Raw genomic sequence first — 27,759 nt, 5'->3', positions numbered from 1 at the left:
ATGCAAGGCCAGGTTGTTGGGGAATGTAGAAGCAGAGAAAGCTAGTCCTCCAAGAGAAGCTAGAGAGTGATCAGACTCTCAGAAAAATGCCAAGGAAAGTGGGCAGGTAGCCTCAGAAAGATGGAGAGAGAAGCTGCCTCATGGCTCTCCACTTTGCAAATAGCGTGGTCATGCATCCTGAGAGACTGGGCTCTGTGAGTGTCTTCCCAGCAAGTATTCACCCGAGCAGGTTAGTGTGTCATTTGTAACCAGTCACAGATAGAAGTACCCAGAACCTGCCAGTACTACTTGACATGTGTCTGGCATGTCACATTTCAGAGGTATACACTGCAGTTTTCTGTAAGTAGATTAATGTGACTCATTTTCCCCATGAAATCGAATAAGTTATCTGTTGGGGTTCAAGCCCATGGCTCTCAGATACACACGCGGATTGGTTTTGGGTGGGGAAGGCGCTGTGGAGAGAGTGGGAACGCCAGGAACGGAGGAGCAGGGCTCCGGTTCCTTCATTTCCTCTCGGTGAAGCTATGCATTTACGTATTTATTCTGCTGCTGGTAGTCACTTGGGTTGTTTAAAGTGAAAAGTGAAGTCGCTCGGTCGTGTCTAACTCTTCGCGACCCCACGGACTGTAGCCTACCACGCTCCTCCGTCTGTGGGATTTTCCAGGCAGGAATACTGGAGTGGGGTGCCATTTCCTTCTCCAGGGGATCTTCCTGACCCGGCGATCAAACCTGGGGTGTAGGCAGACCCTTTACTGTCTGAGCCACCAGGATTGTTACCGCTCCCTTTTGGGAGTGACAGGATGGGGGTGACATTGGTGATGCGTGTGCCTCTAGTGCACGTGGGCACGAGCTTCTCTAGGCTCGCGGTGATACTGTAGGCTTGCTTGGTTGTGCGGAGGCTCCTGGTCAGCTCCAGGCTGTACCACACGGTGCAGCCCCGTCAGCGCTGGTTGGATGAGAGCAGCTGACGCTCCATATTCTTGCTGCTGTGTGGTAGGATCTCACTGGTCAGGTAGGTACGAAATTCTTGCCCAGTGTGGCTTTATGTTGCCGCATTTATTAATGACATTGAACACGATTTTATGTTTTTATGGATGCCTCATTTTTTGAAATTGTGTTCGTAAATGTATTTGTGTTTTCACCTGTCTTTTCTCACTAGTAGGAATTCTTTATAGATTGATGATGTCAATCTTTTTTGCTTATATGTTTTGTGAGCATACTCTCAGTTCATGGCTTACCTTTCTATTCTCTTCATGATATTGTATATTCATCAGTCTTTTCCTTTGTAGTTTTCACTCCTTGTATCTTGTTTATGAAATTCATCCTTACCCCACGGTTCAGTGGTTAACTTGTCTATTGAAGATTTAGTTTTGCCTTTTAGAGTTTAGGCCTTTGGGCCTCCTGGAATTGGCATTTAAGTGTCATATGAAGTTTTATAATAAGGATCAGATTTCCTTCACTTTGTTCCTGGCCTTTCAGATGGTTGTGAATATCTGTGGTCCTTTTCACCTTCAACATATATTTTAAAGTTAATTTGTTAGGTTATACATATAAGAAACAAAAAGCCTGTTGGCTGTTTAAAATTGGAATTGCATTTGCTTCATGAATGAATTTAGAGAGAATTTATATCTTTTTAAAAAGTGATTTTCTTTGTTTTGGCTATGCCGGGTCTTTATTGCTGTGCAGGCTTTTTCTCCGGCTGTGGCAGGTGTGGCCTCTCTCGTTGCGAAGCACGGGCCTTAGTAGTCGCAGCTCCTGGCTCTAGAGCACAGGCTCAGCAGTCGTGGCACGCAGGCTTAGCACGTGGGGTTTTCTTGGACTGTGGATTGAACCCACATCTCCTGCATTGACAGGTGAATTCTTTATGAGCCACCAGGGAAGTTGAAGAATTATATTTTGATGGTACAGAGTCTTATAATCCATACATGTAGCAAATTTTTCCATTTATTTAGGTTTTTAATTTGTTCTGCTGAGATGCAGCATAATTTTCATGTGATTTGTTTCCCAGTACTTAACGTTCTTTGATGCTATTTGAAAAGAGCATACTAAAGTTTTGTTTTCCAACTCTGCTGGTATATAGAGATCTTGTCTATAGATATGGTTTAAATCCAGCAATCTCTTATTTTTTATAGGGATTGCATTTTTCAAAATTTATTTTATATTGGAGTGTAGTTAATAATGTGTTAGTTTTAGATGTACAGCAGAGTGATTCAGTTATGCCTATACATGTATCTCTTCTTTTTCAAATTCTTTTCCCATTTAGGTTATTACAGAATATTGAGCCAAGTTCCCTGTTCTATATAGTAGATACTTGTTGACTATCTATTTTAAATATAGTGGTATGTACCTGTCCGTCCCAGGCTCCCAATGTATTCCCCGCCCCACCTTTTCCCTGGGTAAACCATAAGTTTGCTGTCTGAGGCCGTGAGTCTGTTTCTGTTCTGTAAACTAGCTCATTTGGACCCTTTTTCTTAAACTTTGGCCGTTATATTATGGCCATCTTCTCTGACCTCACTTAGTGTGGGAATCTCTAGGTCCATCCACCTTGCTGCAAATGGCATCAGTTCAGTTCAGCCGCTCAGTCGTGTCTCACTCTTTGTGACCCCATGGACTGCAGCATGCCAGGCTTCCCTGTCCATCACCAACTCCCGGAGCTCAAAATTGTGTCCATCAAGGCGGTGATGCCATCCAGCCATCTCAGCCTCTGTCGTCTCCTCCTCCGGGGCTCAATCTTTCCCAGCATCAGGTTCTTTTCCAAAGAGTCAGTTCTTTGCATCAGAGAGCCAGAGTATTGAAGTTTCAGCTTCAGCATCAGTCCTTCCAATGAATATTCAGAACTGATCTCCTTTAGGATGGACTGGTTGGATCTGCTTGTAGTCTAAGGGACTCTCAAGAGTTTTCTCCAACACCACAGTTCAAAAGCATCAATTCTTTGGCACTCAGCTTTCTTTATAGTCCAACTCTCATGTCCATACATGACTACTGGAAAAACCATACCTTTGACTAGATGGACTTCTGTTGGCGAAGTAATGTCTCTGCTGTCTATTTATTGCTGTCTAGGTTGGTCATCGGAGAAGGCAATCGCACCCCACTCCAGTACTCTTGCCTGGAAAGTCCCATGGACGGAGGAGCCTGGTGGGCTGCAGTCCAAGGGGTCGCTAAGAGTAGGAGACGACTGAGCGACTTCACTTTCACTTTTCACTTTCATGCATTGGAGGAGGAAATGGCAACCCACTCCAGTGTTCTTGCCTGGAGAATCCCAGGGACGGGGGAGCCTGGTGGGCTGCCGTCTCTGGGGTCGCACAGAGTCGGACACGACTGAAGCGACTTAGCAGCAGCAGCAGCAGGTTGGTCGTAGCTTTTCTTCCAAATGGCATTATTTCATTCTATTTAATGGGTGAGTAATGCTCCATTGGATGTATGTGCCACACCTTCTTTATCCATTCCTCTGTTGATGGACATTTAGGTGGTCTCCATGTCTTGACTATTGTAAACAGCACTGCACTGAGCATTGGGGTGCATGGATCCTTTCAAACCATAGTTTTCTGCAGATATATGTGCAGGAGTGGAGTTGCTGAATCATATGTTAGCTCTATTTTTTTTTTAGGAACTTCCATACAGTTCTCCCCAATGGTTATATTAATTTATATTCCCACCAACAGTGCAGGAGGGTTCCCTTTTCTCCACACTTGCTCCAACATTTACTGTTTATAGACTTTTAATCATGGCCATTTTGACTGATGTGAGGTGATACCTCATTGTAGTTCTTTTTGAAATTTTTTAAATTAAAAATATTTATTTTTAATTGAAGGATAATTGCTTTACAATACTGTGTTGGCTTTTGCCATATATCAACATGACTCAGTCATCGGTGTACATGTGTCCCCTCCCTCTTGGACCTTGCTCCCGCCTCCCACCCCGACCGCATCTTACCCCTCCAGGTTGTCGCAGAGCACTGATTTGAGCTCCCTGCGTCATACAGCAAATCCCTGGCTGGCTGTGTTACACACGGCAGTGTGTATGTTTCCATGCCACTCTCCTTTCGTCCCATCCTCTCCTTCCCCGCGCCGTCCCCCACACGTCCAGCAGTCTGTTTATCAGCACCATCTTGCCAGATTCCTGTGTATGCATTCATATATGACACTTGCTTTTCTCTGTGACTTACTTCACTCTGTATAAACAGGCTCCAGGTTCACCCACCTCCCTAGAACTGACTCCAGCGCCTTTTGCTGGCTTAGTAATACTCCACCCTGTACATGTGGCGCGTGCTCTTGATCTGCCCACCTGCCGATGGACACCCAGGTTGCCCCCGTGTCCTGCTGTAGTGAGTGGCACTGCTTCGAGCATAGGGCTGCGCGTGTCTTTCCCGCTGTGGTTTTATCATGGTGCATGCCCAGTAGTGGGACTGTGGGGTCACAGGCTGGGTTTATTCCCAGTTTTTTAAGCAGTCTCCATACTGTTCTCCATAGTGGCTGTATCTATTTACAGTCCTACCAGCAGTGCGGGAGGGTTCCCTTTTCTCCACACCCTCTGCCTTCTGACCTGTGTGCGGTGGTACCTCGTTATAGTTTTCATTTCCATTTCTCTAATAATTAATGGTACTGAACATCTTTTCACGTGCACCTTAGCCATTGGTATGTCTTTGGAGAAATGTCTGTTTAGGTCTTCTGGCAGCTTTTTCATTGTGTTTGTTTTTTTTTTATATTGAGCCTCATAGCTGTTTGTAAATTTTGGAGATTAATGTCTTATGGGTCACATGGTTTGCAGATGTTTTTTCCTGTTCTGTGGGTTGTTTTTGTTTATGATTTTGCTATGCAAAGGCTTTTAGGTTTAATAAGATCTCATTTTAAAATTTTCTGTTTTTATTTTCATAACTCTGGGAGAGTTCTATCTCTGTTAATTCTAATGGTTTCACTATATGTTCATTTTAATTTTTTTTTCAGTCCTTATGTTTTTGTCTTGCCTTTCTGTCCTGGCCAGAATCTCTAGCACAGAGTGTAACAGAAGCGCTGGGAGCAGCAGTGCTGTCTTGTCCCTTGTCTTACAGGGATGCTTTCAGCAAGGCCTTCTCTTCCATGCCTGGTTAGAAAAAACTCAGATTCAGCAGATGTTGGGTTTTTAATCACTTTTTAAAAAATATACTAAAATGTGATATCTCTCTTTTAATCAGTTAAGCTCATCTTGATTCTGGGGTTTTTGTTATTCAGTTGCTAAGTTGTGTCCATTTCTTGAGACTGGACTATAGCACGCCATGCTGCATGCTACAGATTATGGGGTTAATCCCAATCTAATCATGATTCACACATACATTTTAAGTTCAGTTTGCTAATTATTTGTGTAGGAATTTTCCATCTGTGTTCATGAGAAGACTGACTTTAAATGTTCTTAAGTTTTGTAATCAGGGTTATGCTAGCTTCATAAAATGAGTTGGAAGGAGAGCCCCTCCATTTCTACTTTCTGTAATAATTGATGTAAAATTTAAATTATTTGGTCCTTGAATGCTTATAGAACTCATCAGTAAAACTGCCAGGGCTTAGAAAGGTTTTAAACTACTGATTTAATTTCTTTAATAGTTAAAAGGCTATTCAGATTTTTTTTTTTTGGTAATTGACTTTCAGTTTTAGTAAGTTATGTTTTCCTAAGAATTTGACTTCAAGTTTTCACATTTATTGGCATATAGCTACTCAGAATAACTGTGTTTTATATTTTTAATGTTTGAAGCATCTCTAGTTATAGCTTATTTTCATTCCTAAGATTATATTATTTGTGTCATCTCCCCTTTTTTCTTGATTGATTTTACCGGAGAGTTGTTTTTACAACTTTACATGTGCTTATGTCATTCATATTACATCTTTGATGAAGTACCCGTTCAAATCTTTTGACTTTTTTCTTTGCTGTTGAGTTGTTCGCTTTCTTACTCTTGAGTTTGACAGTTCTTTATATATTCTACATATATGTTCTCTATTAGATAAGTGGTTTCCAAATATTTTCTCCCAATCTGTGACTTTTCATTCTTTTAGCAGTGTCTCTTGAAGAGCAGAATCTTTTTTTTATTTTGATGAAGTCTAATTTATCTCTTTTTAATATTGTAAGTCATGCTTTTGATGTTGTATCTAAAAATCTTTACCTAACCCAGGGTCATAAAGATTTTCTCCTGCATTTTCTCTAGAAATTTTATAGCTGCTAGGCTTCACATTTATAATTTTCTTTTTGTTGTTGTTGTTATTTTAACTTAATCACAATATAATAAAATCTGGTCTGTATGATAACCAATTTTGGGTTGTTGTTTTGTTTTTTTCCTGAGCTTTGGTGAAAACAAAAGCAATATCTGGGCCATTTGTGTTTGTTTGTTTGTTTGTTTGTTTTTTTCAAAAAATTCCAAGATAATTCTGATATACATTTGGATTTTAAAAAGTGGTTACAGGTTTTCTGTTAAATGATAGTTTTCAGTTCAGTCGCTCAGTCTTGTCCGACTCTTTGCAACCCCATGAATTGCACCACACCAGGCCTCCCTGTCCATCACCAACTCCCAGAGTTCATTCAAACTCATGCCCATCGAGTCGGTGATGCCATCCAGCCATCTCATCCTCTGTTGTCCCCTTCTCCTCCTGCCCCCAATCCCTCCCAGCATCAGAGTCTTTTCCAATGAGTCAACTCTTCGCATGAGAATGGGAAAGACTAGAGATCTCTTCAAGAAAATTAGAGATACCAAGGGAACATTTTATGCAAAGATGGGCTCAATAAAGGACAGAAATGGTATGGACCTAACAGAAGCAGAAGATATTAAGAAGAGGTGGCAAGAATACACAGAAGAACTGTACAAAAAGATTTTCAAGACCCAGATAATCACGATGGTGTGATCACTGACCTAGAGCCAGACATCCTGGAATGTGAAGTCAAGTGGGCCTTAGAAAGCATCACTACGAACAAAGCTAGTGGAGGTAATGGAATTCCAGTGGAGCTATTTCAAATCCTGAAAGATGATGCTGTGAAAGTGTTGCACTCAATATGCCAGCAAATTTGGAAAACTCAGCAGTGGCCACAGGACTGGAGAAGGTCAGTTTTCATTCCAGTCCCAAAGAAAGGCAATGCCAAAGAATGATCAAACTGCTGCACAATTGCACCCATCTCACACACTAGCAAAGTAATGCTCAAAATTCTCCAAGCCAGGCTTCAGCAATACATGAACTGTGTTCAAGCTAGTTTTAGAAAAGGCAGAGGAACCAGAGATGAAATTGCCAACATCCACTGGATCATCAAAAAAGCAAGAGAGTTCCAGAAAAAATGATAGTTTTAGTGATAAAGAATTCTTTTATTTTCTGTTGACCAGTCATGATACAATTATCGTATTAAGCAAAAATCACAATAGTGGAAGATGTTAATCAGTTTTCACAGTCAGTAGCCAAATAAAACATAAAAGGTCACTACACTTGCAAGCCATGAATAACCTAACAAAATAAATACATAGAATTTGGGGTGTTAAGTAGAGTGGTGTGATAAGGGAAAGTGCAGACATGAACGTGTTTTTATCTCCCCAGCCAGTCTTTGTCTTCTGGTTCATGCATTTACTCCAGTTATATTTAAAGTAATTAGTGATATGTATGTCCCTTTTACCATTTTCCTAATAGTTTTGGGTTTATTTTGTGTAGGTCTTTCCCTTGTGTTTCCTGCTTAGAGAAGTTCCTTTAGTATTTGTCGTAGAGCTGGTTTGGTGGTGCTGAATTCTCTCTTAACTTTTGCTTCTCTGGAAAGCTTTTGATTTCTCCATCAAATCTGAGTGAGAATCTTGCTGGGTAGAGTATTCTTAGTTGTAGGTTCTTCTCTTTCATCCCTTTATACATAGATACAGATATACTTCATATATCTTGCCATTCCCTTCTGGCTTGTAGAGTTTCTGTTGGGAAATCAGCTGATAACATTATGGGAGTTCCCTTGTATGTCATTTGTTGTTTTTCCCTTGTTGCTTTTGGTATTTTATCTTTGTCTTTAATTTTTGTCAGTTTGATTCCTGTGTGTCTCAGTGTGTTCCTCCTTGAGCTTATTCTGCCTGGGACTCTCTTACTTCCTGGACTTGGTTGACTGTTGCTTTTTCCATGTTAGGGAAGTTTTCAGCTATTACCTCTTTAACTATTTTCTCGGGGCCTTTCTCTCCCTCTTCCTTCTGGGATCCCTGTAATGCGAATATTGGTGCCTTTAATGTTGTCCCAGAGCTCTCTTCAGCTGTCTTTTTTTCCCCCTTTCGTTCGTTCTTCTGCATTCTGTTCTGCTGCAGTGATCTCCACCACTCTGTCCTCCAGGCCATATATCCACTCTTCTGCCTTGGTTATCCTGCTGTTGATTTCTTCTAGTATTTTATTCATCTGTTTGTTCGTTAGTTCTTGTAGGTTTTTGGTAAATATTTCTTGCATCTTCTCTATTGTTTTCCTGAGATCCTGGATCATCTTCACTATTATTATTCTGAATTCTTTTTCTGGAAAATTGCCTATCTCCACTTTATTTGGTTGTTTTTCTGGGGTTTTATCTTGCCCCTTCATCAGGGACATAACTTTTTGCTTTTTCATCCTGATTAACTTTCTGTAATGTGATTTTTGCTCTAGCCATTGTAGGATTGCAGTTCTTCTTGCTTCTTCTGTCTGCCCTCTGATGGAGGGGTTTGTGTAAAGTTCCAGATGGGAGGAACTGGGGAACACTGTGTCTGCTCTGGTGACAGGGCTGTGCCAGTGAAGCTTTAATCCTGTGTCAGCCGACGGATGGAGTCATCCCCCTCCCTGTTGGTAGCTTCAGTCAGTTCAGTCGCTCAGTTGTGTCCGACTCTCTGCGATCCCACACTCCGCAGCACACCAGGCGTCCCTGTCCATCACCAACTCCCGGAGCTTGCTCACACTCATATCCATCCAGTTGGTGGTGCCGTCCAACCATCTCATTCTCTGTCATCCCCTTCTCCTGCTCTCAATCTTTCCCAGCATCAGGGTCTTTTCCAGTGAGTCAGTTCTTCGTGTCAGGTGGCCATAGTATTGGTGTTTCAGCTTCAGCATCAGTCCTTCCAATGAATATTCAGGACTGATCTCCTTTAGGATGGACTAGTTGGATCTCCTTGTAACCCAAGGGTCTCTCAAGAGTCTTCTCCAACACCACAGTTCAAAAGCATCAATTCTTCAGTGCTCAGCTTTCTTTATAGTCCCAACTCTCACATCCATACATGACTACTGGAAAAACCATAGCCTTGACTAGACGGACCTTTGGCAGCAAAGTAATGTCTCTGCTTTTGAATATGTTGTCTAGGTTGGTCATAGATTTCCTTCCAAGGAGCAAGCGTCTTAATTTCATGGCTGCAGTCACCATCTGCAGTGATTTTGGAGTCCAAGAAAATAAAGGCTGTCTCTGTTTCCATTGTTTCCCCGTCTGTTTGCCATGAAGTGATGGGACCGGATGCCGTGATCTTAGTTTTTTGAATGTTGAGTTTTAAGCCAGCCGTTTCCAGCTCTCCTCTTTCCCTTTCATTAAGAGCCCCTTTAGTTCTTCGCTTTCTGCCATAAGGGTGGTGGTAGTTGTTTAGCCTGAAGCAGCCCAGCCCTGGGTCTGTGGGCTCCATGGTATGGTTAGTGGCAACCTCCAAGAGGGCTTCACACCAAGGGGCCCCTTCCCCGCCTGCTGCTGCCAGTGCTCCCTCCCCCATGGCGAGCCCCTGTGACCCGCGCCTGCACAGGAGACCCTCCAACACTAGCAGGTAGGTCTGGTTCAGTCTCCTGTGGGGTCACTGCTCCTTTCCCCTGGGTCTTGTTTCCCCCAGTCCTGTGTAAGTCCTGTAATCAAATCCCAGTAGCCTTCAAAGTCAGATTCCCTGGGGATTCCCAGTCCCTTTTTTGGAGCCCCAGGCTGCGAAGCCTGACGTGGGGCTCAGAACCTCTACAACAGTGGGAGGAGTTCCTTGGTATCATCACTCTCCAGTCTGTGGGCCGGCCACCCGGCGGGTACGGGATTTGATTTGTAACATGCTCGCACCCTCCCTGCTTCTTTGCTGCGGCTTCTTCTTTGTCTTTGGATGTGGGGCACCTTTTTTGGTGGGTTCCAGTGCCCCCCGTCAGGGGCTGCTCAACAGCTAGCTGGGCTTGTGGTGCTCTCGCAGGAGGCAAGCGCACATCCTCCCACTCTGCCATCTTGAACCCGAAGCCCTGGGTGTTTGAAATTTGTTTATTTTCAGTTTGGTCTGGTACTTTCCAGACGTTTCCCCAGGTATTTATGTTCGTGTATACGTAACTAGAAATATATAGATTTTTTAAATTTAATGTAAATGGAATCACACTAGATAGATTTCTTTTTCTACAGATTGCTTTAACTGTTAACAGTGATATATGTAATTCTTCTACTATCATATTGTATTACATAAGTTACAGCTGTATTTTTTTTTAGCCCCTCTTCTTAGAAGCACATTTAAGTTGCTTCCACAGTTTCTCAAACATAAATAGTGCTGCAGCAGACATCTTTGTCTTTGTTGCCTTCTGGACTCACTTGTGGGTGTATTTCTCTAGGCTGGAAGCAGAATTGCTGAATTAAAAGCTATCTAAGTGGCAGACAGAACTTTAATGTGAAAAGATACATACACCTCACTGTTCATAGTACCCTGTTTACGGTAGCCAGGCCATGGAAGTGAGCTCCGTGCCCACTGAAGATGAATGGATAAAGATGTGGTGCCTGTATACTGTGAAATGTGAGCCATAAAAGAGAGTGAAATACACCGCCTGTAGCAAGCTGGATGGCCCTAGAGATGACCACAGTAAGCGACATAAGTCAGAAACACAGGGTGCCATTACTTTATGTGAAATCTAACATAGGACAGACACGAGCTTGTCTACAAAACTGAAACGGACTCAGACATGGAGAACAGACCTGCGGTTGCCGGGGGAGGGGAGGGGAGGGAAGGGTAGGGAGTTTGGGACTAGAAGGTGCAGTGTTATATGTCGGATGCATAAATAACATGGTTCTGTGGTATAGCACAGGGAAATACACCAGTATCCTATGATAAATCGTGGTGAAAAGAATATGAAAAAGAGCATATATGTGTAGCCGAATCACTGCTGTGTTGCAGAAATTAACACTGTAAATCAACTGTACTTCAGCAAATTTTTTTAAAAAGCTACCTGGTTGGAATTTTATCTTCCAAGTTGTTTCTTTTCCTTTTTAAAGTTTTTTTTCTTAATCATGCATTCTTATATGCAAAAAGTAGCTGGGTCAGTGATCAGCTCAGTTGTTAATTCAGCAAGCATTCATTGAGGACATACTGTGGGACTCTTCCTTCTTGGGGTTTTCATTTCTTTCCAACTCAGCCCCCTCTATTTATTGCAGTATTTTAAAGTCAACCTTTTATTACACCAGAATGATGTTAAGAGGAAATACAACAATTCATATACAAATAACTTTTAAAAAAAACATTAATATAGTACAGTAACTATATTCAACAGAAATAAAAGGAAGGCGGTTTATCATGAAGGCAGTATATTATGTAAGTGCTTAGGCGCAGCTGTCGCAGAAGATAGAACAGAGAATTCAGATGGTTGTATGTACTTAAATAACCTGTGACTTAAGAGTAGTAAGAAGATGAAGCGTTTTGGGATTTGGAATAAGATTAGTGTTAGAATAAGTGGTGCAAGAGGAAAAGAGGTGATCAGAAGGTGAGGACGTGTGTTGTCTTTGTAGAAGAGCTGCAGTGTGGAGAAGCGTCTTGTCAAAATAATTCCCTCTGCTGTCTCAGAAGAGAACGGTGATGATCTATACCAGAAAATGTCTCCTTTCTTAAAACCTCACTGCATTTGAGATGTATACGTTTAGTATCTGAAACTTTCAAAAGACTTTGGAGACCATATTTGTTCATTGGTCGCAGGACTGAAGGGTTTGAAACCTTTTTGTCTGCCAAAACATAAAATACAGAAAATCCTAAACATCTTACATAGGGAAAAATAGCATTTTACTGAGGATTGTAGTTTTAACACTGCACTTGATTTCCTCAAGAAACTTGTAATAGAAATGCTGGGGTTTTTTTTTATTATACTACATTGCATTTATATTTATTGCCTCATTTAATCCTCCCAGTATCTGTGAGGAAAGTGATATTAACCTCAAATAAGTAGACAGAGTCTTAGAACAAGTACAGGACTTGCCCAAAGGCACCCAAACAGGAGCCGGCAGAGTGAGATGTTTCCAGGGTCCTGGCTGCCCACTGAGATAATTCCATTTAGATCATAGTTACAGAAACACAGAGCCTCGTTAAACTTCAGTAGCAGTTCTTTAATAGGTAAGGAGATTGAGGAGTATTTTTTTACAGCAGTTTTTAAAACTTTTTATTGGAGTATAGTTGACGTACAATGCTGTGTTAGTTCTGCTTCACAGCAAAGTGAATCAGCTATATATATACATATAGATTTTTTCCCCATATTGGTCGTTACAGAGTATCGAGTAGGACCTGTACAGCAGCTCCTTACTGTTACCTATTTTGTATCTCTTTTATGTGTAAATAATGTGTATGTGTCGGTCCCAATCTCCAGGTTTATCCCTCTCTCCACTTTCCCCCTTAATAACCGAAAGTCTGTTTTCAATAACTAAGTCTGTTTCTGTTTTGTAGGTAAGTTCATTTGTATCATTTTTTTTTAAAAATTTGATTCTGCATAGGCATTGGAGAAGGAAATGGCAACCCACTCCAGTGTCCTTGCCTGGAGAATCCCAGGAACGGGGGAGCCTGGTGGGCTGCCGTCTGTGGGGTCGCACAGAGCCGGACACGACTGAAGCGACTTAGCAGCAGCGTGAGTGATACATTTGACTGACTTCAGTTCAGTCCAGTTCATTGTGGGCTTTCCTGTTGGCTCAATGGTAAAGAATCTGCCTGCCAGTGCAGGAGATGCAGGTTTGATCCCTGGGTCAGGAAGATTCCTTCCCACTCCAGTATTCTTGTCTGGGAAATCCCATGAACAGCGGAACCTGGTGGTCTGCAATCCATGCGGCTGCAAAAGTGTCAGACAAGACTTAGTGACTGAACGGCAGCAGTGTGTCCCGCACCTTCTTTATCCTTTCTGCTGTGGATGCACATTTATGTTGCTTCCATGTCCTGTCTGTTGTAAATATCGCTGAGGTGAACATTGAGGTGCATGTACCTTTTGAAATTCTGTGTTATTCTGGATATATACCTAGGAGTGGGATTGTTGAGTCATACGGTAACTATTGTCAGTTTTCTAAGGAACCTCCATTTTGTTCTCCATAGTGGCCGCACAGATTTGCCTTCTTGCCAACAGTGTAGGAGGGTTCCCTTTTCTCCACGTCCTCTCCGGCATCTGTTCTTTGTAGGTTTTTTGATGGTGGCTGTTCTGACTGGTATCAGGTGACACCTCATTGTAGTTTTGATTTACATTTCTCTAATAATTAGTGATATTAAACATCTTTTCAGGAGCTTTTTGGCCATCTGTGTGTCTTCTTTGAAGAAATGTCCATTTCTTGTGTCCATTTTTTTTGATGGAGTTGTTTTTGATATTGAGCTGCTTGAGTTGTTTTTATATGTTGAAGAATAATCCCTTGTTGGGTCACTTTGTTTGCACATGTTTTGTCCCCTTCTGTGGGTTGTCTTTTCTTCTTGTCTGTGGTTTCCTTTGCTGGGCAGTAACTTTTACGTTTAATCAGGTCCCATCTTGTTTTTATTTTCGTTCCTCTAGGAGGAGCATCCAAAAGGTCCTGCCGCGACTCGTGTGAGAGTTTTCTGCACAGGTAGATTCTGAGTTCTACAGTGTCTGGTCTTACATTTAGGTCTGTAATCCATTTTGAGTTTATTTTTTTGTAAGGTGTTAGAGAATGTTCTAATTTCATCTTCTATATGCAGCTGACCAGTTTTCTCAGCATCACTTATTGGCAAGGTACAGTATTTTCTGCATTGTTTCTTTTTGCCTCCTCTGTCGTAGATTAGGTGACCATGGATGCCAGAGAGTGGGTTTATCCCTGAACTTTGTTTCCTGTGCCATTGATCTGTATTTCTGTTTTTGTGCCAGTACCATACTATATTTGATTACTGTAGCTTTGTAATACAGTCTGAAGTCAGGAAGCTTGATTCCTCCATCTCTGTTTTTCTTTCTCAAGATTACTTTAGCAACCTGGAGTCTTTTCTGTTTAATAACAAACTGTAAAATTTTTTTATCTAATTATGTGAAAAATGCTACTGGTGATTTGATAGGGATTGCATTGAACCTGTAGATTACTTTGGGTAGTATAGTCATTTTGACAATATTGATCGCTTCCAATCCAAGAACATGGTCTATCTCTCCGTGTTGGTGTCATCTTTGATTTCTTTCATAAGTTATCTTATAGTACAGTATGTTTTTATATTTCATCTTACCAAAAAAGATGGAAAAGCTTTCCTTGTTCTTTCTTGAATGGGTAGAAGCTTTTCTTTTAAAAATGAAGAAAAGAAGAACACAGTTATTGCAGACTTTGGATGGAAAATAAGATTCATTGTACTAAATTCTAGCAATATTTGGTGGTTGTAGAAGGTAACTTTGTTTTGGAAACAGTTTTTTGTCCTTCTGTTGTTTTGGCCACACTGCTTACCTTACGGGGTTTAGTTCCCCAAGCAGGCGCTGAACCTGGACTCTTGGCAGTGAGAATGCCACTGGACTGCCAGGAAGTTCCCTGCAAACAGTTTGTTCCTTTTTTTCGTTTTACTATAAAAGTGATACAACATTCTGAAAGTTTTGAAAAAGAAGAAAACTGTATGTCTTTCATTTTGACACATTTGACACACACATTTGCTGACAGACGTCCGTCTATTCAAAGCTATGGTTTTTCCAGTAGTCACATATGGATGTGAGAGTTGGACCATAAAGAAAAGTCACTAACTTTTTATTACTTTATCAATAACCTCCCTATAAAAAAATAGAATGGCCACTTCTACTTCTATCTCTGTCATTGTCTATCCTCAATTTTATTTTCCTCCGTAATGCTTAACACCATCTGACAAATGTATACTTGTTTACCTGTCACATGAAATGTAACTTCCAGAAAAAGGCAGGAACTTTGTCTCATTTGCTGTTGTTCTCCACCCCCTAATACCCCCTGTCTAAAACTGGAACGTAGTAAGCACTCAGTGTTAAGATTTCTTTTTAAAATGAACAGACATGTAGTTTTTGATCTTTTTTGAGTGTCGTCCAGTTGTAATCATCCTGTGCATACAACTTTGTATCTTTTGATCACTTTCATGTTAATTTCACAGACTAAAGGTCATCATTCTTTTTGTAGATTGCTACATGGAATGTATGACCATCATTTTTCGTAGCTACATAATTATGTATCAGGGGAGCATAGCATAATTCACTAACCCATCTCCTAGTTTGGGACATTCATTTCTGACTTTTCTGTAATATAAATTAACACTGATAAAAAAAATATATCCATGCTATATCAGTCAGTGGCTACAGCTGTGAAATTCAAAGACGCTTGCTCCTTGGAAGAAAAGCTATAACAAACCTCAACAGTATTAAAAAGCAGAGAAGTTACTTTGCCGACAAAGGTCCGTCTAGTCAAAGCTATAGTTTTTCCAGTAGTCATGTATGGACGTGAGAGTTGGACCATAAAGAAACACCAAAGAATTGATGCGTTGGAACTGTGGTGTTGGAAAAGACTCTTGAGGGTCCCTTGGACTGCAAGGAGATCCAACCAGTCCATCCTAAAGGAGATCAGTCCTGGGTGTTCATTGGAAGGAATGATGCTAAAGCTGAAATTCCCAATACTTGGGTCATCTGATGCGAAGAACTGACTCCTTGGAAAAGACTCTGATGCTGGGCAAGATTGAAGGCGGGAGGAGAAGGGGACCACAGAGGATGAGGTGGTTGGATGGCATCACTGACTGAATGGACATGAGTTTGAGCAAGCTCCGGGAGTTGGTGATGGACAGGGAGGCCTGGTGTGCTGCAGTCCATGGGTACAGTCAGACAGTACATACAGTCAAGAAATCTAACAGCAAATACATTAGAAACCAGCTGTCGGTGATTATTTATTTATTTTCTGGACATTTTTATTTTTAACTTTTTAAACACAAAAAACATTTTGTATTGGGGGATAGCTGATTAACCATGTTGTGACAGTTTCCGGTGGACAGTGAAGGGACTCAGCCATACATACACACGTGTTCATCTTCCCCAAACTCGCCTCCCGGTGAGGCTGTCGCATGACACTGAGCAGAGCTCCATGTGCTATACAGAAGGTTTTTGTTGTTGGTGGTCATTTTAAATACAGCAGTGTAAACATGACCTTCCCGAAGTCCTTAACTATCCCTTCCCTCCGGCAACCATGAGTTCATTTTCTAAGTCTGTGTGTCTCTTTCTGATTTTGTAAGTACGTTCGTTTATATCATTTCTTTTTAGATTTCACATATAAGGAATATCATATGATATTTCTCCTCCTCTGTCAGACTGACTTCCCTCAGTGTGACACTCTCTAGGTCCCTCCATATTGCCGCAAATGGCCTTATTTCATTCTGTTTTAATGGCTGAGTACTGTTCCGTCGGATGTATGTGCCACACCTTCTTTATCCATTCCTCTGTTGATGGACATTTAGGTGGTCTCCATGTCTTGGCTGCTGTAAACAGCACAGCAGTGAGCACTGGGGTGCATGTATCCTTTCAAACCATAGTTTTCTCCAGATATATGTGCAGGAGTGGAGTTGTCGAATCATACGTTACGTTTATTTTTAATTTAGATAGAAGTAAGGTTCTCAAAAAGCATTGAGTTAAAATATATGTGAGGATGGATGGACAACTTATTTGAGAGAGTTACCAAGAGGGCTGGAGAAATAGCTCTGCAGCTAGACACGACACGCAGATCTCACAGAAGAGTTGGTCTGATGCTGTGACTGCACACCACACCACCGAGGCCAGGCATGGGGCTCCTGCTGCTGCTGCGGTGTTGTCTGAGCCTGATTGACACCTTGCCCTCCTCCAAGGGAACCCAGACCTGCAGTATCTGCTTTATCTGCAAGTATCTGCCTTATCTGAACCCCTGAGAGAGGAATTTCCTATATTCCCTAGAAAAATAATACAGGATTACACACTGTCAGAGTTATTTCTGTATTTAGGATGGTTTATGTAGGGTGGATTCCTGGAAGTAGAATCACCAGTCCACGGGACATGAACAAAATTTTTGATGAGAAGATCAGACCTGTTGACCTCAGCAGTTGAGTCTGTAGCTTTTTACTTCCTTGGAGTAATCTTTCCTTGAATGTGTCGTTTATTGGCTATACTTAGTGAACTGAGTTTTTTAGAACTTTAGTTCTTGATATGGAAGGACTTTTAATTTGATCTCTCCTTTAAAAGAGAATCATCTTTCCTCTTGATTGGGTGCCTAGATTTGTGCTAGAATCTGAAAAATGGATGGCATATTCTTTCAAATTAGATTGTTTTAAGTTAGTACACATACAAACTTGGGGTATGGAAATTCTTTATTCATGGCAGTGTGAACTTAGTTTTTCCAAAGTTCCTTCTTTCAATCCCATGCCCCCATCCTACATAAAAGTAAACATCCATATGCTTCTTCCTGCCCTTGCCCTAGGCTTTCTTGTATTTGGTTTGGTTTTGGTGATGGACCAGCATTCACTCTGCTTAAAACAGGAGGCAAGTGCTCTTAGCTCCCCACCCCAGGAGCTCCCTTTCCTCTGTGGCCTTGGGGAGAATGGAGAGGCTTAGATTCGAAGCCATTCCACAGTCACTCACCTGCTCTGACTACACCTTCTTCCTCACCAGAATCGGAGGCGCTTCCTGTGCCTATTACGTATTGGGTGGATGTAGGAAGCCTAGCCCAGTGCTCGTTATTCCTGTGGGTGTTTTCATATGTAATGCAGACGGTTATGTTGCTGCCTTTTGCTTTCAGGGAAGGAGGAACTTGTAAAGACCCTGTATCTTTACTTAATCTACTGCGATGTTGAAAATGCCGTGTGCAGACCTTGGTATTTCCGAGTTCTTCAAGGATTCCCTTTACCCCTTACAGTTTTAAAACTGAGTTGGTTGCACCCCATGGTAACATTCTCCTGAGCCCCCTGTTCAGGAAAGGTGGGCTGGGGTGTGGGTTGGAGGGGTGGCATGTAGCAAAGGCAGCAATCTAGGTGAAGGGAGAACTTTGAAAAGCAAAATGCATCTTCCCTAAAAACAATTAATCATATTATTAGACAAACGGCTTCAGCAGCTGGTGAAACAGCAGGAACATGTCAATTTTGCTTCCTTAGTTACCCAGAGTGATCCTGCACTTGACCTTCAGCAGAGCAGGGTCATAGAGAGGGCATCTTTAAACAGCTCTGTCTGGTTTTGGCAAATGGAATCTGCACTGGCAGTTTGAAGCACATGCCCATGAGTTCCCCCATGAACCCCTGGCTCTTTTGGTTGGACTGTCTGGCTGGGGAAGTTGCTGAGAAAAAATGTAAATAAAGCTGCAGAGAGCCGTTGGCATGGTAAGTGCAGTGTCCTGCAGAAAAACAAGAGTCATTTTTGCAGCCTTTTCTTTTCGTCTGTTTCTGGAGGGAGCCTTCTTGTGATGCGGTGTGTTTCACAGGCACTTGTTTTTCGAGCAGTTGGTGAAATAGCCGTGGAGTTAGATGCCTGCTGTGTATTTGAAGGAAGCTGATTTAGTGTCTGTTCTGTGCTTAGCGCCTAGCAAGTTACTTCTTCATGGGAACTTGGATCTGGACGTGCTGGGTAGATTCAAGTGGGGCAAGAGCTGTTTGTTTCTTATTTTTCAGCAGGTTAATCTGCTTCTGAGCAGAGAGTGAACCCCGCCGCTCTTACACACCTCCTTGTTTTTTATGATCGGGGGCAGTCCTCACTGATTTTGGATCTTTGTATTTGTGCTAAATTTAGGGCTATAGTCTTTTATCTTTTTAAATATACTATCAACTTGAAAATTTTAAAATGGTCGATCAGTTCTGACGTAAATGAGGCTGATTTATAATACCGAGAGGCTTTAGTATACAGAAGAGCTGGCTTTGCCACTCCTCAGGAGATGTCGTTCTTTAGAAACATGGACACTGGAAGCTTCTAGCCCTTTGTAGGAGGTGACGGCGTGCACTTTGAAGACCAACAGGCTCCTCCGGCTTCTTCCCTCTGGTGTAAGCTGCCGCACAAAGGTTAATTCTTTGCCCATTGACCCTTCACCGTACTTATTATTTCATGGTCCTTTGAAATAAAAAATAAAAGCAGGATGTGGTACATTTCAGTCAGGCTGGTGGTGTCTCCTGCCTGAAACCCTTTACCCGCTTAGGCGGTTGTTTACTTGTTCATCATTTCCTAGGAATGTTAAGGAGAAGCTGGAAGCCCCTGATTGAGATTGGTTGCATGTTGGGTCTACATGATCTGTCGTCGTCCCCCCCCCCGCCCCGCCCCCCGACGGTGTGAAGTGGCCATTCTATTTTTTTATAGGGAGGTGATTGATAAAGTAATAAAAAGTTAGTGACTTTTCTTTATGGTCCAACTACCCATAACCCATAGGAATGTTGTAGCCAAAAATTGAAATGAGGAATCATTGTAGATTTAGAAATTTAGTTTTTTCTTAATTAGCTGACTGCTGTGGGCATTCTCTTCAACCTAGATATTCATAGCAAATGCCTAATATAGAACTTTTTCCTAAGAATTTCCCCCCCTCACCCCCCAAAAAAATGCTCGCAAGGCAATGTCATGTTATGGTAAAATAGAGATGGTTCTCACTCGAGAGCAAAAATACATGTGCTTTTCCCATCAGCCTCATACGTTCACGTGTGTTGGTGGAACCAGTACGCTTTGGTTTATTTATATAAGAAACTGCCAGGGCAGACACTGTGGGGTACCTGCAGAATGTTTAGTTAGCAGATAGATACAAGAGTGGAATAAAACAAAAAAAAGCCTAGGCAGAGTCCCAGGATCAAGGACTGTAAAAATGACTTGTTGTTTATTCCTGAAGTTAAAAACTGTTCCTCTCTAACCAGTCATTGTGGGCCTAGTGTGTGCCTGGCCTGAGGCGTCAGAGGCTGTCCCTTCGGGCCTCTGAGCAGCTGCTGGGCGGGCCCTGGGCTGAGGGCTTGGATGCAGCTGCTCTGGGAGCCCCGAGCTGGACTTGGGCACCAGCCCCCGGGTCCAGGGAGGGAGCTGTCCAGAGGAGCAAGGCTTTCATGAACTCTTTAGGCAGGAAACAAGCATTCGTGTGTTGCGTAAGCATGGTTCACTTTAGAAAGGATGTGAAACGGAACCACCTATTTACTCTGTAAGCACAAGTCGGAGACCGTACTCTGAAGAACTGTATCCGAACGTGCTTTCACACCCTCCTTGCTCATGGTTTAGTTGAGTCCTTTGGACTGGCAGTTTTCTGGCAAAGTGCAAGTGCTCTGGCCAGGTATAACACACCTGGGTGTTGCCAGGCGTTTACAGTCACTGTGAGCTGATGGGCTGGAGCAGATGCAAGAGGGGAGAAGTAGGCTAAGGGGGAGGGCCACGACGTACTTCGGGCACTAAAAAGGGAGGCTGGAAAGGAGATGCTTACACTGGTCAGAAATGTATCTAATGTTCTTATGGCCTGTTACGAAATTGACTGTTGTTTTTCTTTTAATTGTTATTTATTTACTTTTGCCTGTGCTGGGTCTTTGTGGCTGTGCACAAGCGCGCGTGGTGGCGAGTGGGGGCTACCCTCCAGTTGCGCTGCTGCTCGTTTGGCGGCTTGTTGTGGAGCGTGAGCGTGGGCTTCAGCAGTTGTGGCGTGCGGGCTCAGCGGTCGCGGCTCCTGGGCTCTAGAGTAGTTGTGGCACGTGGGCTTAGTTGCTCTGCGGCATGAGGGATCTTCCTTGATTAGGGACCCTAACCATGTCCCTGAGTTGATGGGTGGACTTTCAACCACTGTCCCACCAGGAGAGTCCCCAAATGGACTTTTTATCATTGTGCGAAATGATTTTCAACAGAATGCTTGGGGGAAAAAAATAGATGGCCTGCTTTGATGTCTGATCATAGTATTAGGCTTTTAAATTCACACAGCTGCAAGAATTTCTGAGGGATCCCATCATGACATCACTTTACCTTCAAGCTGAATCATATCTAAAAACTACCCCTGGTACCACTGGAACACACTTCCTCTCTAAAGGTCTTAGGGGTAAGGGATCTGAAGTGTTTTTCCCTTTCATCTGTCAGTTCTAAAGTTAGGCATCCTTCTCTGAATCCCAGGGATATTTAAGACTGTTCACCCAATCTTACTTTATTTCTGAGCTACAGGGAGCCCATCACCAGCATGATGCTTGCCCCCATCAGCAAATTTGTGGAGGTCTTTGCGCTTCTCATGTGAAAGGAATTAGAAACTTCAGAAGCATCTCCCTTTATGTGAAGGAACTAGAATCGAGGGAGTTTACACTATAGCTCAGGCAGGGCCGGAAAGCTGCAGGTAGTCTTGGTGCCCAGCCCACACTCCTCCCCTACTGCCATCCATCCCCAGCCCAAGTGCAGGAGAGGCAGGGCCCTTTCTGGTTGCCATGCATCCCCGGCACACAGCCACAGAGGGGCAAGGTCAGCGCTACTGACTTAGAATGCTTCTCTGAGTCCCTGTGAAATACTTTTTGAATGCTGTTATTTTTTTAAATAAAGTCTTTATTGTAGTATAACATACCTGTGTTCACAGTTCATAAATGTGTAACACAATGAATGAATAGGAATTACGCTGCTGTGAATATTCATGTACAAATTTTTACGTGGGCATATATTTTCTTTGCTCTGGTATATATATCTGGAAGTGGAATTGCTGAATCATATGGCAACTCTGTGTTTAACCATTTGAAGAACTGACAGTTTCCCAAAGTGTACCATTTTATATTCCAACAGTAGTGTATGAGAGTTCCAGTTTCTCCACGTCCTTGCCAGCACTTACCTTCTTTTTCATTATAACCATCCTAATGGGTATGAAATGATATTTTAATGTGGTTTTGATTTGCATTTCCCTAATGACTGATGATGTTGAACAATGTTTATGGGCTTGTTGGCCATCTGTGTATCTTTGGAGAAATGTTTGTTCAGCTCCTTTGCCCATTTTTTCTTTTTTTAAAATGTATTTATGTTTTAATTGAAGGATAATTGCTTTATAGAATTGTTTTCTGTCAGATATTAACATGAATCAGCCACAGGTATACATATATCCCCTCCCTCTTGAACCTCCCCCCACCCCCGTCTCCCTCCCCATCCCACCCCTCTAGGTTGATACAGAGCCCCCCTTTGAGTTCCCTGAGACATACAGCAAATTCCCATTGGCTACCTATTTCACATATGGTGATGGAAGTTTCCATGTTTCTCTCTCCATACGTCTCACCCACTCTTCCCCTGTTCCTGTGTCCATAAGTCTGTTCTGTATGTCTGTTTCTCCATTGCTGCCTTGCAAATAAATTTATTGGTACCTTCTTTCTAGAGTCCATATATATACATTAGTATACAATATTTATCTTTCTGACTGACTTCACTCTGTATAATAGGCTCTAGGTTCATCCACCTCATTAGAACTGACTCAAATGTGTTCCTTTTTATGGCTGAGTAATATTCCCTTGTGTATATGTACCACAACTTCTATATCCATTCATCTGTCGATGGACATCTAGGTTGCTTCCATGTTCTAGCTGTTGTAAATAGTGTTGCAGTGAGCAATCGGATACATGTGTCTCTTTCAGTTTTGGTTTCCTCAGGGTATATGCCTAGGAGTGGGATTGCTGGGTCATCTGGTGGTGTTACTCCTAGTTTTTTAAGGAATATCTATACCATCTTCCATAGTGGCTGTATCAGTTTATATTCCCACCAGCAGCACAAGAGGGTTCCCTTTTCTCCACACCCTCTCCAGCATTTACTGTTTGTAGACTTTTTGACGATGGCCATTCTGACCAGTGTGAGGTGATACCTCATTCTAGTTTTGATTTGCCTTTCTCTAATAATGAGTGATGTGGAACATCTTTTCATGTGTGTGTTAGCCCTCTGTATGTGGTCTTTGGAGAAATGTCTGTTTAGTAGGTCTTTTTCCCACTTTTTGATTGGGTTGTTTTTCTGTATTGAGTTGTATGAGCAGCTTGTGTATTTTGGAAATTAATCCTTTGTCAGTTGTTTCATTTTGCTATTGTTTTCTCCCATTCTGAGGGTTGATTTTCACCTTGTTTGTAGTTTCCTTTGCTGTTCATTTGCTCATTTTTAAATTTTTTTTGATATCTAATTGTAAGGGTTGATTAACCATATATTATAAAAATACAAGTCCTTATCAGATATGATTTACAAATATTTTCTCTCATTCTGTGGGTTACTTTTTACTTTATAGTTGTCCTTTGAAGCACAAAAGTTTTAAACTTTGACAGAGTTTATCTTTTCTCTCTTTTGCTTTAAGTATAATAGCTAAGAAATCATTGCCTGTAATCAAGGTCATGAAGATCTACACCTTTGTTTTCTAATCTGTGTGTATAATGTGAGGTAGAATTTAATATATTTTTTATAAAAAGAAAAGAAATTTCTGTTCAAGGAAAGTCTCAGCAGTACAATTAATCATGTGTAACAAAGATATTTATACACTGTTTATAACTCAGGCTTTAGAAAAACATTTTCAGGAAGTTTGTGATATTACTAATAGCAACTATGTACTAAATAAATAGCATTAATACTTAGCATATTATTTATTAACCCTCTCATCAATCCCATAAAGTAGTAACAATATGTCCACGTTTAATTTGAGGAAACTGAAGTTTAGAGGGTTAAGGGACTTTATCAGGGTGACCGTACGTGTTTCAGAGCCTAGGTTTATCTAATTCCTTGCGTATGGGTACTCAAATAGTGCTGATTGCTTTAAAACTTCTGAAGAGTAAAGTGAGTCAGAAAGGCAGCATATTATTCTATCGGTTAAGAATTCAAAGGATCTGAAATGGGTAGAATTAACTTACAGAGTAGTAATAGACTCAGCCAGAATTCTAAATGTTCATTATTAAAGACGGATTTAATTCCTGTGCGCTGACAAAGTGACTGGCCAGCCTTTTTTTAATCAGAAATAAACAGAGCTAACAGATGGTGTAGGTGGATGCTGGGCGATACATTCTGTAAGGTTTAAGCCTCATCACACTCTCTCCTGTCTTAACCAAGAGAAAACTAATTGATATGAAGCATTTTGTCAACTAAAAATCACTATGAGAATATTGCATTCTGGGTTTGGGGTGTTTTTTTTTGGTCTTTTTAAAATAATGTATTTGGGGCTGTGCTAAGTCTTCGTTGCTGAAGGCAAGCTTTCTCCGGTTGCAGCAAGTGGGGCTACTCTTGGTAGCTGTGTATGGGCTTCTACTGGCTTCTTGCGTTGCCAGGCACAGGCTGTAGGCACACAGGCTCAGTGAGCGGCTCAGGAGCCCAGAGCACGCGGGCCTCAGGAGTTGGCTCGTGTGGGCTTGGTTCTTGTGGCTCCCAGGCTCCAGAGCAGGGGCGCAGTAGGTGTGACGCACAGGCCTGGTTTCTCCACAGCGTGCGGAGCCTTCCCGGGGCAGGGACTGAGCCTGGGTCCCTGCAGTGCCAGGAGGAGTCCTGTCCACTTGCGCCACCGGGCGGTCCCATTCTGTTGTCTTTCTGTGGTGAACTTTTTGTTGGTGAAATTAATGCTTATGAAAGAAAAAGTTTTTCCTAACCACCCCAATAATTCATCATGCTATGCTTTATAAAATTTATAAATTTTATAGTTTATAAAAGAGATATAATTCACTTCCCATAAATTTCACCCCTTTCAAGTGTACAGTTTAGTAAGTTTCACAAGGTTGTACAGCCATTACCACTATCTAATTCTAAAACATTTTCATCATTTTAAAAAGAAATTCCATTGAATTCCCTGGCTGTCCTATGGTTAGGTCTCCGCACTTTCACTGCCAGGGGCCTGGTTCAGTCTCACTGGGGATCTGAGATGCACCAAGCTGCTGTTTTTGTTAGGGGGCTATCTATTAGACGTTATTGCCCCTTCCCCGTCCTTTCAGTGCCTGAGAACCACTGATGTACCTTCTGTCCCTCTGCGTTGCCTACTCTGGACTGTTGTGTAAATGAAATTATACAATACATGGACTTCTGTGGCATGCTGCACATGTTCATCCGTGGTGTAGCATGTACCAGTCTGAAGTCCTTTTTATTGCCAAAGAGTACTCGATTGCATGCATACACCGTGTTTTCTTTATTCATTCATCAATTAGCAGATACTCGATTGTTTTTACTTTTGAGCGATTATGAATGATGCTGATATGAACATTTCTGTACAGGATGGTTGTAGATATATATTTGCCTTTCTCTGGAGTATAAACCTAGGAGTGCAGTTGTAGGTTCACATGGCCACCTTTGAGAACTGGCCAGACTGTTTGCAAAGAAGGTCTGCCACTCTGTATTCCCTCTAGCAGTGTACTAGAGTTCCAGTTTTTCTGCATCCTTGTCAGCACTTGCCATTGTCCATCTTTTGGATTGTAGTCATCCAAATGGGTGTGAAGTGATGTCTTGTTGTGGGTTTAAATTTAATTTCCTTAGTAACTAATGATGTTGAGCCTTTCATATGCTACTGGTCATTTGTGTATCTTCTTGGAAGACATTTCCATTCACCTCCTTTGCCTCTTTTTTAAAAAAGTGTTAAGTTGTTATAAATAGTTCTTTATAGTCTATATGTACATGTCCATGTATTAGGTACACTATCTGCAAATGTTTCTCCTGTTTTATAGACTGTCTTTCCACTTTCTAAATCATATCCCTTGAAGCACAAAACTTTAATTTTGATGGTGGCCACTTCATCTATTTTTGTTGTTGTTGTTGTTGATTATGCTTTGGTGTCATATTGAGGGAACTGTCACCTAATCCCAGTTCACAAAGAGTTACACCTATATTTTCTTCTAAGAATTTATAGTTTTAGCTCTTACATTTAATACTTTGATTCATTTTGAGTTAATTTTTCCTGTTTTTAAAATATGAAATATAAAATTTACTACTTTATGTATACAGGTCAATAGTATTAAATACACTCATAATGTTGTGCAGCATCCACCACCATCCATCTCCATAACTTCTCTTCATCTTGTAAAACAAACTTTGTATCCATTAAACACTAATGCCCATGGCCATCTCCTCTTTGAACCACCACTCTACTCTCTAATCTCTAAGAATCTGACTACTCAGTGTTTCACTAAGTGAGTATGTGCTAACTCACTTCAGTGGTATCTGACTCTGTGATCTTATGGACTGTAGCCCACCAGGCTGCTCTGTCCATGGGATTCTCCAGGCAAGAATACTGGAGTGGGTTGCCATATTCTTCACCTGGGGATCTTCCCTATCCAGAAATAGAACCCATGTCTCTTCAGTCTCCCACCCTGGCAGGTGGATTACCACTAGTACCACCAGGGAAGGCCAAGGGTCACCACTCTTCCTTTCTGTCTCGAAGAATTTGACTACTCTCAATATTTCACCTACGTGAAATTATACAATAGTTGGTTGTCTTTTTGTGAGTGGCTTATTTCACTTAACATAATGTCCTCTAAGTTAATCTGTGTTGGAGCATGTGCCAGAATCTCCTTACTTTAAAAAGCAGAATAATATTCCATTGTATGAACATGTCACATTTTGTTTATCTGTACACGGACACTTCGGTTGCTTCCACCTCTTGACTTTCATGAATCCTGCCGCTGCAAATGTGTGTACAAATACCTCTTGGAGGCACTGCTTTCAATTCTTTATTTTGATAGTAGCCGTTACACTGAGTATGAGATAGCATCTTGCAGGTTTGATTTTTTTTTTTATTTCCCCAATGAATTGTGATGTTGATCAACCTTTCATGTGCTTATTGGTTATTTGTATATTTTCTTTGGAGAAATGTCTATTCCTATGTTTTGCCTATTGTTAATCAAGTTGAGTTTTTTTTATGTTGCTAAGTTTTAGAAGTTCTTGATGTAATCAGAGGTTTATACCTTGTCAGATACATGATTTGCAAATGTTTTTTCTCATTCTGTAGTTTGCGTTTCCACTCTGTTCATACTGTCTTTCGACGAACAAATATTATAATTTCTTTGTGTGATTTCTTTTTTCCCCTTTAGCTGCCTGTGCCTTTTGTATCGCATCATGAAATCGCTGCCGAATCTAGTGGTGTGGTGACTTTTCTCCTAGGTTTTCTCCTGAGAGTTTTGTAGTTTCAGGTCTGACGTTTAGGTCTTTGATTGAATTAATTTAGGTCTCTGATTGAATTGATTCTTGTGTATGGCATGAGGTAAGAGCCCAGCTTCATTCTTTTGCATATGGATATTGTTTTTCTAGCACTTTTGTTGAAAAGAATGTTTTTCCTCCCATTGAATGGTCTCAGCTCCCTTGTCAAAAAATTGTTTAACCAGATATGCAACAATTTACTTCTGGAATGTCTTTTCCTTTGGTCTATATGTTTGTCTTTATGCTAATACCATGATTTTGTGCCTAAAGCTTTGTAGCAGGTTTTGAAATCATGAAACCCAAGTCCCCCAACTTTGTTCTTTATCAAGGTAGTTTTGTCTATTTGGGATCCCTTGAAATTCCATACGAAGCTCAGGATGGGTTTTTCCATTTCTGCCAAAAAAAAAAGACGAAGATTGGGACTTTGATAGGAACTGTATTGAACCTGTAAATCACTTTGGGAAGTATTGACATACTAGCAGTGTTAAGTCCTTCAACCCATGAACATGGAAAATGTTTCCATTTATTCCTCTCAGCAGTGTTTTGCAGTTTTTAATGTACAAATCTCTTACCTTTTAGGAGC

At 41.5% G+C, this 27,759-nt stretch overlaps 1 protein-coding gene across 9 annotated transcripts in view; it reads left to right on the top strand.

The window, feature by feature from the left end:
* The window catches only part of NR2C2 (nuclear receptor subfamily 2 group C member 2), a 113,623-nt gene that overhangs the window by 30,003 nt on the left and 55,861 nt on the right, over positions 1 to 27,759 (top strand). For 2 of the 9 annotated variants that reach the window (XM_061397221.1, XM_061397220.1), the window contains exon 2: positions 13,695 to 13,746. The exons of 6 other annotated variants lie outside the window; for them this stretch is intronic. The gene's annotated coding sequence lies outside the window, so the exon portion shown is untranslated. One more of the 9 variants, XM_061397222.1, reaches the window with a different exon arrangement.

The sequence above is a fragment of the Bos javanicus genome, chromosome 22 (assembly GCF_032452875.1).
Source record: "Bos javanicus breed banteng chromosome 22, ARS-OSU_banteng_1.0, whole genome shotgun sequence".
NCBI classification, from domain to species: domain Eukaryota; kingdom Metazoa; phylum Chordata; class Mammalia; order Artiodactyla; family Bovidae; genus Bos; species Bos javanicus.
This window is presented reverse-complemented; position numbering and strand designations above follow the sequence as displayed.